At 44.7% G+C, this 11,036-nt stretch overlaps 1 pseudogene across 1 annotated transcript in view; it reads left to right on the plus strand.

Annotated features, from left to right (window-relative positions):
• Positions 1-10,415, plus strand: part of LOC310863930 (H(+)/Cl(-) exchange transporter 4-like) — a 35,774-nt pseudogene extending 25,359 nt beyond the window's left edge. The window contains exons 11-15 of the transcript XR_014571061.1: positions 319-607; positions 1,825-2,010; positions 5,327-5,523; positions 5,989-6,126; positions 9,289-10,415. The product of XR_014571061.1 is annotated as a H(+)/Cl(-) exchange transporter 4-like (transcript). The remainder of the gene's footprint in view (positions 1-318; positions 608-1,824; positions 2,011-5,326; positions 5,524-5,988; positions 6,127-9,288) is intronic.
• Positions 10,416-11,036: the final 621 nt, after the last annotated feature.

The raw sequence follows: 11,036 nt of genomic DNA on the forward strand, positions 1-11,036 counted from the left end.
TGTTGAAAAATAGCAGATCTACAAGCTATTTTTTTAAAGTCGTGAAACTGTGCCTCAAATCTTTGTTATATGTATTTGGTCCGCAACCACCAGGTACCCGGTTCTGGAGGTGGTTCTGGAGGTACACTAAACCCTGTTCCCTCCCCCAGGTACCCGGTTCTGGAGGTGGTTCTGGAGGTACACTAAACCCTGTTCCCTCCCCCAGGTACCCGGTTCTGGAGGTGGTTCTGGAGGTACACTAAACCCTGTTCCCTCCCCCAGGTACCCGGTTCTGGAGGTGGTTCTGGAGGTGACACTAAACCCTGCTCCCTCCCCCAGGTACCCGGTTCTGGAGGTGATGGCGGTGACTTGCATCACGGCCCTGGTGGCGTTCCCTAACCCGTACACGCGGCGCAGCACGTCGGAGCTGATCTCGGAGCTGTTCAACGACTGCGGCGCCCTGGAGTCCTCGCAGCTGTGCGACTACGTCAACAACCCCAACATGTCGCGGCCCGTGGACGACATCCCCGACAGGCCCGCGGGCCCCGGGGTCTACAGCGCCCTCTGGCAGCTGGCGCTGGCGCTGGTCTTCAAGATCGTCATCACCATCTTCACGTTCGGCATGAAGGTATATTAATAATAATAATATTATTATATTATTATTATTATTATTATTCACGTTCGGCATGAAGGTATATTAATAATAAATATTATTTTATTATTATTATTATTATTCACGTTCGGCATGAAGGTATACCGTCTCTTAAACCCCATTTAGGCCTCAGAATTAGACCTCAAAATTAAAAACAAATATTCTTCACTATTTTTGAAAGTTCATAGCGCGCCACTCGGTGGCGTGCTATGAGCTTGTAGATCTGCTATTTTTCAATAGCTAAATAATAACATATTTACAATAATAATATTTAAAACACCAAAAGGGGTTCCTGCGGTTAAATTAGGGTTAAATAACTAAGCCCATTTAAAAAGAAAAAAGGCTTCTAAACTGTTTCTACAGCTCCATCTCAATGAATTAGAATATTTTGTAAAAGTTCATTTTCACCTGTAATATAATTAAAAAAGTGAAACTTCCATTCCATTATTCTCAACTCATAAAGTGAAGTATTTAAAACATTTTTTTGTTTTAATCTTGATGAGCTACAGAGTACAGCTCATGAAAATAAAATCATCATCATTCATCTCAATGAATTAGAATATTTTACGAGACCACTAAAAAAATGATCTTTTTAAAACGAGAAATGTCGACCATCTGAAAAGTATATTAATGTATGCAGTTACTACTTGGTCTGGGCTACTTTTGAACACATTATTTCACACATTTTCACCCCCCCCCCCCTTTTTCCCCTCACTGTATATTCTGTTTCTTTTCCCTTTTTGCTTCCTTTATGATGAATTCCTGTTCTGTTCTTTAACTATATAGAAGTGTCTATTTGTACGTCTCTAAATGTTTTGATGAATTGAACATGGACCCTGTTGTATTAGTGTAATGCTTAATTGGGTCGTCCACTCACAGTTAACAGTCTTTGTATTGAGTTTGTGCTTGAAATGTACTGTAATTCTACAAACTGTTAATAAATATTTCAATCAATCAATCAATCAATCAATCAATGGGGCGTGGCATGGAGGTGATCAGCCTGTGGCACTGTTGAGGTGTTATGGAAGCCCAGGTCTGCTTTGATAACAGCCGTAAATAAATTTTAGTCAGACAGTCAGTGTGTGTCCAGTGGAAACCTCTATGAATCTGATCTCAGGTCAGAATGGGTTAATTGTTCAGTCTCATGTCTCACATGTCTCCCCCTCCCCCATGTGCCCCTCCCCCTCCCCCAGATCCCGTCGGGCCTGTTCATCCCCAGCATGGCGGTGGGCACCATCGCCGGGCGCATGGTGGGCATCGCCGTGGAGCAGATGGCGTTCCACCACCACGACTGGATCATCTTCAAGAACTGGTGCCGCCCGGGAGCCGACTGCGTCACCCCCGGACTCTACGCCATGGTGGGGGGGGGGCCTGTCTGGGTGAGTGTTAGACTCTACACCATGGTGGGGGGGGGGGGGGGGGCTGTCTGGGTGAGTGTTAAGGCTCATACATAGTCTGGGTTTTCGGTGGTGAGGTGACCACGAACTACAACATGACGTCACTGAGCCGCGGTGAAGAGAAAACCACCGCCACCGCTCCAGCCCTTCTCTCTGTTTTTACTCACCACCGCTCAACGTTATTTCAGCTCCGGTGGTCACCTCACCACCGCCGCTCGCCGTGCTCATGCAGGTGAGAGAGAGGGAGACAGACGCCGTCGGTTGGTTTTGGTCGCAGGAAAATTAACCCATTCTGACCTGAGATCAGATTCTAAAATATGTCTTCTACATCCTGACAGTTTCATTATTAACCCATTCTGACCTGAGATCAGATTCTAAAAGTGTCTTCGATTTTTAAAAAATAGCAGACCTACAAGCTCGTAGTGCGCCACTCGGTGTCGCGCTATGAGTTTGTAGATCTGCTATTTTTCAATAGCTAAAGCACGACATGATGCTAACACCAAATGTGGGTCAAAAAATGGGTTAACCCGTTTTGACCTGAGATCAGATTCTAAAAACGTCGTCTACATCCTGACAGTTTTCTGAAAAAGTTATGTTTCTATGTCAGTCGTTCTTCGATTTTTTTCAAAAATAGCAGACCTACAAGCTCATAGCGCGCCACTCGGTGGCGCGCTATGAGCTTGTAGATCTGCTATTTTTCAATAGCTAAAGCATAACATAATGCTAACGCCAAAAGGGGTTCCCGCCCCAAAATGGGTTAAAGGATTTTTAGTTTTAGACGTTTTTTGTCTCTCGAATGTATAGTTTTCGTTTAGTTTTTAGTCACATTTTAGTCGACCCGGAATGTCTTGGTGTTAAGTCTAGTTTTAGTCGACTAAATGTCATAAGATTTCAGTCGACTAAATCTATGGTTGATTTAGTCGACTAAAATGTATTTTGGCGGGCCTTGATGCCGTCGTAATGGCTGATTTTACACTCAAAAACATTGTTTAATAACTGTCCTCCTGTAGGACAGCGCCACCTAGAGGGTTAGGCTCTTCATCTGGTCAAACTCAAGATGTCAGTGATCCACCCACTTAAATAGACACCCACGGCCACGGGTTTGATTGATTGATTGAAATATTTATTAACAGTTTGTAGAATTACAGTACATTTCAAGTACAAACTCAATACAAAGACTGTTAACTGTGAGTGGACGACCCAATTAAGCATTACACTTGTTTACAACAGGGTCCACATTGTTCAATTCATCAAAACATTTAGAGACATACAAATAGACATTTCTATGTAGTTAAAGAACAGAACAGGAATTCATCATATAGGAAGCAAAAGGGAAAAGATACATATACAGTGAGGAGAAAGGGGGGGGGGGTAGGGGGATTCAGATTTTACAGAGGCCAGTTTCGAATTGCAGCCATCCGTAGGTGCCCTTTGAGAGCGGTTTTGAAGGAGTCAAGGGATTCACATGTCTTAATGACTGTTGGTAGGGCGTTTCACATTTTGGTGGCATAGGAGCGAAAAGAATTTAGTCCCTTGTTTGTGCCGAATCTGGGTTGTACATGGTTTGTTGCACTCCCTCTGGTGTTGTGGGTGTGGACTTCGTTTACATTAAGGAAGTATTTAGACAGGTACATGGGTATCCTAGTGGTGTATCGAATCTTGTGGACCAGACCCATTGCAAGATGCTGTACTCACGTTAGTAGTCAGTGGGTGGAACCAACACAACATGGTCATTAGATCAATTAATAAAATATCATTAAATACAGTACAAATACACATTTCTCAAATCCACAACAGTGGAATAAGCAAAAGGACATTGTGAAGTTGCCCGAGGGCCAAGGCTCCAAAAACGTCAGCGATGCTTTTTGTGGATTTTATTTCTCCCAACTTCAGCTCCGGTGCAGATATTCACAATGAAAGAATATCAAACTGCAAAAACAATACTGGCCAAAAGTACAAAATGAAGAACTCAAGAATACCTAATGCAAAACTTAGGACAATGGAAAAATAACCAAACTGCACTAGGCTATGCCCCTGGACTGGGCCCTAGCAGCTCTCTCACTGGGCTGTCAGCATGATGCCTGCCCGAGCATCACTGACTAGCTCTGCCTGCAGTCTCCCCTTTATAGGGGAGGATCCTACCACCCACAGAGAAGCAATTAACCATACACAGCTTACCTTAATCAGTGTGTGTGTGTGGGTATAGGGCACGGGCTGCCCCGTGGAATGCACTTCCCATTGCAGTCAGAACTGCAGCATCACTCCCAGTCTTTGATACAGACTTATAGCATGTTATGTAGACAGCACTATAATTGCATTGTATGTAGTCATAGCACGGCATAGTACATATGTATAGCATAGTAGTATATATGTATAGTTTATATGTATAGTTTCATTATATAGATATTTTACCGTCCCCGGGACGTCGGGACGCCGTTAATCTCGAGCCCTGATATGTATAGTTTATATGTAATGTTTCATTATATAGATATTCCACTGTTACTTTCTTAGCTTACGCATGTTTCTTGATAAATGTTTTTATGTGATGTATTCCCATGCTTTTTTTGTTCTTGCTTAATGTAAGTCACTCTGGATTAAGAGAGTCAGCTAAATGCCTAAATTGTAAAATGTGACAGACATCATGATTATTATAGAATCTAAGACTGTGATTCACATAATCAGGTATTATTACTTAGGCAACAATTCAAATATATACAGCATACGATAAAGAAATTATTTAAAAAAATGGCTGATGGGGAAGTCCTCGTTCATTCCCTTTGGGGACATTGTATTTAAAGTGTAAATCCAAAAGGATTCACGTTGTAGCAACAATCTATTCAGATCCCCTCCTCGCCTGCATGGGGGGGGGTGTGTGTGTGTGTGTGTGTGTGTGTGTGTGTGTGTGTGAGCGCGCGTGTGCGTGTGCGCGCGTGTGTCGTGCGCACATGCAACCATTCGGGTGTGATTGACCATGAACATGTTTACTGCACCCCCGGCTTCTAAAGGTCACAGCCTTTGGATACATAATAACCCATGAGTGTGTGTCTCTGGGTGCGCTCAACTGCTCTGAAGAAGATTAGTAGTAAACAGAGAGCAGCCACAGATGTGCAACGCTCGCTCACTCACACACACACACACACACACACACACACACACACACACACACACAAACCTGTCCTCTCCTCAGAGGCTCAGGTGTGTAGCCTGAAGCCCAATCTCAAAGACAGTTGATCAACAAGGTTAAATCAGGCTCTCTCATTTTAACCTCCTCTCTCTGTCTCTCTCTCCCCCCATGCAGTCCACGGCTTCGTCGTCCCTGCTCTCCATGAGGCCCCAGACCCCCCCGCGGGGACGACGAGGAGGAGGACGGCGTGGACGTGCCTGACGGACAGGCGGCGTGGAAAAAGGCCCCGCCCCCCCTGCCCACCCCGGAGGAGAAGATGAGGCAGGTGGCCAAGAACGTGCCCACAGACATTGTCCCTATCAACGTCACAGGTAGGACACCAACAAACGCCCTCCTCCAGTCATCTGATTAGCTCTTTTGGACATCTAGTTTTCCTTTGGCCCTTTGGACATCTAGTGACCAGACCCTGTGAGCGGTGCCGTCATTCATCATAAAATATATTAGTTCTGTGTCATGTTCTAGCGCCGCCCCACACCACCCACCTAGTCTCATTAGCGTGACCTTCCTATTTGAGGCTGGTTTGGCCTCATCCAATCTAATGTTCTCACCTACTACTACTACATTATTAACCTTTTCACTGTCCGTTGATGTTTCTGTGCTTTGAGTGGATACATTGTATCTGCCCAGCCACAGTGAATGAAGCTGTATGTCTGCCAGCCTCGTCTCCTTTACTATTCCGTTTTTATCTCCCCTCCCACAAACTGACTGTGTGTGTGTGTGTGTGTGTGTGTGTGTGTGTGTGTGTGTGTGTGTGTGTGATGCGGATCCTGAAAAAGTTTCCTCTCAGCCGCCCCCTCCCCGAGGCTCTGAGTCAATCTACCGCTGCGGAATGGATCGAGGGGAAATTGTGTTACGTACGTGACATAATTCAGCCCCAGCTCAGCTCCAGTACAACCCGGGTGCGCCACAAACGTGTGAGTAGGAACAAACTTTCCTTCTTGTGGCAGCACAGACGATCGAAAGCGATTCAGATCATTCTAAATGACAGCGAGTACCCCGACCCGCCTCCCTGCCCCAGTGACGCCACGATGGTTAAAAACCACTATGAAAATAAATGTCGCAGCCAGACAATGATCAGTGATCCACTCCCATTACCACCGTGGGAAAATAGCCTACAACCAGTACGGCCCGCTGCCTTTCCCATCACCTCCCACTTTACACCTGATGAAGTAGGGTCTGTTTTGCACAGCCTACCAAATGACAGGGCTAGTGGCATAGATGGGGTAACCTATGAAAGTCTTAAGACTGCACAGTCATGTGAGAAATTAACATCAATCTTTAATGTCTGCCTGGACAATAAGAGAGTGCCCGAATCCTGGAAAGGAGCCATGATTCACCGTATCCCAAAAAAAGACAATGTACCTGATGATCCATCTACATGGAGAGACATTTCCCTCCTCCCCACCATCTATAAAGTGTTCATGAAATGTATCCTGTCTCGTGTGCTTCCCTGGCTGACAGACAATAGGTGAATCCCAATTGGGAGTGTAGACACTGAGCAGTGCGTATTTCTGGGTATATGACGTCACAGCGCCGCGCCGGAGTGCTACCCAATCCAAAGGGCTCTAAATACTCGTTCATCCAGTGCACTAGGGCCACGCACTATTTTTCCCCGCCCGAGCCCGCTTCCAAAGACCAGTGGGGATGTACCCAATGGCATCTTGTCACCTAAGCAGAAAGCATACATAAATAGACAGGGGATGAATGAACATGTTTTCTGTCTTAAAACTGGGATCGATGATTTTAAACATGAATCCTGTAAATTATACTCTGTATTCCTGGATTTCCGTGATGCTTTTGGTTCTCTGACCCATAATGTAATGATTAATGCCTTAGAATCAATACATCTACCTGGGGTATTTATTGACATTATTAGGGATGTGTATGAAACATCATTCATACAAGTCATCTGTGGGAAACAGCTGACAGACCAAAACCTCTCCAAGTAGGCATTACAACAGGCTGCCCATGGAGTGCCATTAACTTTGTTCTTGCCATCAATGGGTGGATTAAGTGGTTGTGTGACTGTGCCCCACACAATGTGCTGTCCCCAAACCCCATCCAGGGTTATGAGGACGACGTACAGTTAGCCTCTCGGGAAGAGAGTGTTATTAAAAACATGCTCGCTAGAACAGATAGATTTCTGGACTGGTCCGGTCTAGAGGCAAAACACACTAAGTGTGCTGTTCTCTACCAGAGGCCTAGTGGTGGCAACCGCTGGTATAAGTCTAAGGCTGACAAAACCCCTGAGTTCACCATCAACTCACAGCCCATACGTGTGTATGACCTACATGAGTCATACAACTACCTAGGGCATAGATTTAATATTGCAGGGGAATGGAAAGAACAGGTTGAGTACATTACATCTGAGTTTACAGCTAGGCTGAACCTGATTGACGCTTCACCACTACCACTGCTGATGAAGTTGGAGGCTATCAGGCAGGTTGCCCTGACTAGAGTACAACACCTCTTCTCCAACGTTCATCTGGCATGTAAAACACTTAGTGATCTAAATGACAGTGTAGTTCACTCTGTGAGGAAGTGGTTCGGGCTCAACACCCACACCACCAGAGACATTATTTTCCAGTCCAAACAGGACGTTGGGTTTGGCGTGCCGAACGTGGAGTGGATATATAACGCCACAAGGCTGGCTCACTTGATAAACATGCTAAACAGTGATGACACGACTGTCAGGGAACTTTCTAGATCTTCTCTGTTTCTAGATATGAAACGGCGTGAAGTGCCGTCCTGGCAGCAGAGGGCGAGCCAAGTTTCCTGGGGCCCAACCTTAAAATGGACTCACATGCTACTGGGTTTGGGGTGTCGTCAGATTGGCCTGACCTCAATGACCTCTGTGTGAGAACTGGAGTATCTCTGTGCTGGGTTCGACCTGACTCTCAATCTGTAGCAGTTTCTGAGGACATTATTACCAGCTGTTCGATCTCAGTAAGCAGTACTGTATACTGTAATTGATACGGAACACCATGTATCACCAGTCAATGCACGGAGGTACCTTATAATGCTACAACAGCAAAAACAACAACAACACTGGACTGGTTTAAAACTACAGGGGAAGCTAGCTTGCCTTCCCGATGCAGACCACACCGTATCTCATACAATATTCAAGAATTATGCAGTCGATGAGGACATAGTCACCTTTACAGTCAAAGCCAGATTACAGGTCCTTCCAACCAGACTCAATCTCTCTCTGTGGTACCCTAACACGTTTCCTCCTCATTGTCTGCACCATGACCACACTCCACTTACAGAAACACTGTCACATATTCTTAATGGCTGCTATGTATATAAGGGGATGTACATTGCTCGGCACGACAGAATTGTTGACCTATTAGCTAAGGACATAAGTTCATATGTTTCATCATCTGCCAAAATGTATAAGCACTCACGTGTCTCAACTGCCATGTTCATGCACAATAATGAAAATGATGCTTTTTCAGATGTCACAGCTAATACACCAGATATTGTTGTTGTTGATGAGGACAGTAGAGAAGTGACCATTTTGGAAGTGGCATGTACATTTGACCACAGTATGGAAGAGGCATTCCTTACCAAGGTGCTTAAGTACCAGCGTATTAAGGATGCTATTATGCAGCTTGGCTACAGATGTAAACTACTTGTGTTCATATTTGGAAGCCTCGGTAATGTCCACAAATCAGTCGTGAGGGGCCTGCAGATTGCAGGCATGCCCAAGCCGAGAGCTAAGGCATCGGCAAAATTCTGTTCAGTGTCTGCAATATTTGGCAGTCGCCATATATGGAGAAGGCGATGCTTTCTGTACCCGTGATCTGTATCTGAAGCACTTGTTATAGAGTTTTCTCAAGTTTGCGCATCCACTACTGTTTGTGTTGAAGAAGTTTCTTGTAAAATGTGAATACAAATAAATATGTTAAGTGTGTGTGTGTGTGTGTGTGTGTGTGTGTGTGTGTGTGCGTGTGCGTGTGCGTGTGCGTGTGCGTGTGCGTGTGCGTGTGCGTGTGCGTGTGCGTGTGCGTGTGCGTGTGCGTGTGCGTGTGCGTGTGCGTGTGTGTGTGTGTGTGCGTGCGCGTGCGTCTCAGGGAGCAGATCCTGCGTGTGAAGGGGGAGGAGGAGGGAATTCCTCTCCTGCTCGTGGGGAACAAGTCGGACCTGGAGGATCGGCGCCAGGTGTCGGCCGACGAGGTGACGAGCCGAGCCGCCGAATGGGGCGTCCAGTACGTGGAGACGTCGGCCAAGACGCGGAGGCGCGCCCTTTCATATTTACATGTCTATTTCAGCTCTGACACTTATTTCAGACATGCTCTAGTATGTGAAGAGTCTGCCTGTGCTATTAACTCTTTTAAGCTTTTCTCCATTGGTGAAAAGCTGGAGTTTGCGCGATGGCAGCAGGCTCTCAGTCAAATCTGGTCACATATTATATTATAATTATATAATGTATACCATATATTATGATATACATAATGCATATTATGCCAATCACTGTGTTGAGTCAAACTATTTCACCTTTCTATGTTGCCGTATACAGTTCAGCGCTACAATGGCACTGCTTTAAGCACAATCTGTACTTCATAATATATGTATAAAACAGTGGTTCCCAAACTTATTCATGTCCTCAAATTGACACAATTCTTTCCCGTGGACCCCCATTTGAAAAGATATGCCAGGGACCCCCATAAGAGAAGATTATTTAAAAGATATGCCAGGGACCCCATAAGAGATTTTATTCGCAACCCGTTTAATGTCAAGGACCCCCAGTTTGACATGCATTAGTCTACGGACCCCCGTTTAATGGGGTTTCTCTCTCTGGGACCCCCAATTTATATTGTAAAATCAATGTTAATTTAACTCTGAGAGTGTACAAATTTGATGATGTGTCGAGTTGCTTTGCACAATTAGAGAGTACCATTTAGTTCCATGTGTTACACTCTCAGAGTTACAGACCCATAAGGGTTCCATTTGGTTCCTAACTATCATTTAGCTGGGGACCCCCTGGAACTCCCCCAAGGACCCCTGGGGGTCCCCGGACCCCACTTTGGGAACCACAGATTTAAAAGATGGATTTTTGGACGAAACAAAAGTATTTATTGTAAACCAAAAAGTGTAAAGCTTTACATTGCAATGATAGTAATGATTGCTATAGATGTTCAGTTAAAATCTATAGGCTATGTAGTCGGCCACCAACCAACCCCCCATCTGAACATCTGAACCCCCCCCCCCCCCCCCCCCAGAAGCAAAGATATGAGTTAAAAACATTCGCTCTGAAAGGATATATATTCAAAGATTTGCACCACATTTTCTCGATTTATTTTTTCTCCAAAAATAGCAGATCTACAAGCACCGAGTGCCTATGAGCTTGTAGATCTGCTATTTTTCAATAGCTAAAGTGTAACATGAGGCTTAAAACACCAAAAGGGGTTCCCGCCCAGAATGGGCCAACCTTAAGTCCAAAGTGTGTAATGAAAAGTGAAGTGTGAGTGAACATCTGTCCACTCTTTGTTGGTGTTAATTTAACCAAAATTGGACCCATCAGGGTTCATTTGGTTCCATTACTACACTCTTCAGAGTTCAAGTATTTGACTGTGAATGTACTGGTGTTTTATTTTTGTATTAGTTGCCAGTGTTTAAATTTCAAAGAAAAGGTTGAACATAAAATGTGTCGTATTGAGTTGTAATTCTGCATAGAATTGGTCTCGACCCAGGATTGTACTTTTTGCTCACGTTGTGCAATATTTATCGTATTGTATTGATGAGAAATCTACCCTGACCATGTTTAGGTCTAATATTGTAATAATAATAATATAGAGTGTATAATGAAAGATGTTCCATA

The sequence above is a fragment of the Protomyctophum parallelum genome (assembly GCF_964188405.1).
Source record: "Protomyctophum parallelum genome assembly, chromosome: 9".
NCBI classification, from domain to species: domain Eukaryota; kingdom Metazoa; phylum Chordata; class Actinopteri; order Myctophiformes; family Myctophidae; genus Protomyctophum; species Protomyctophum parallelum.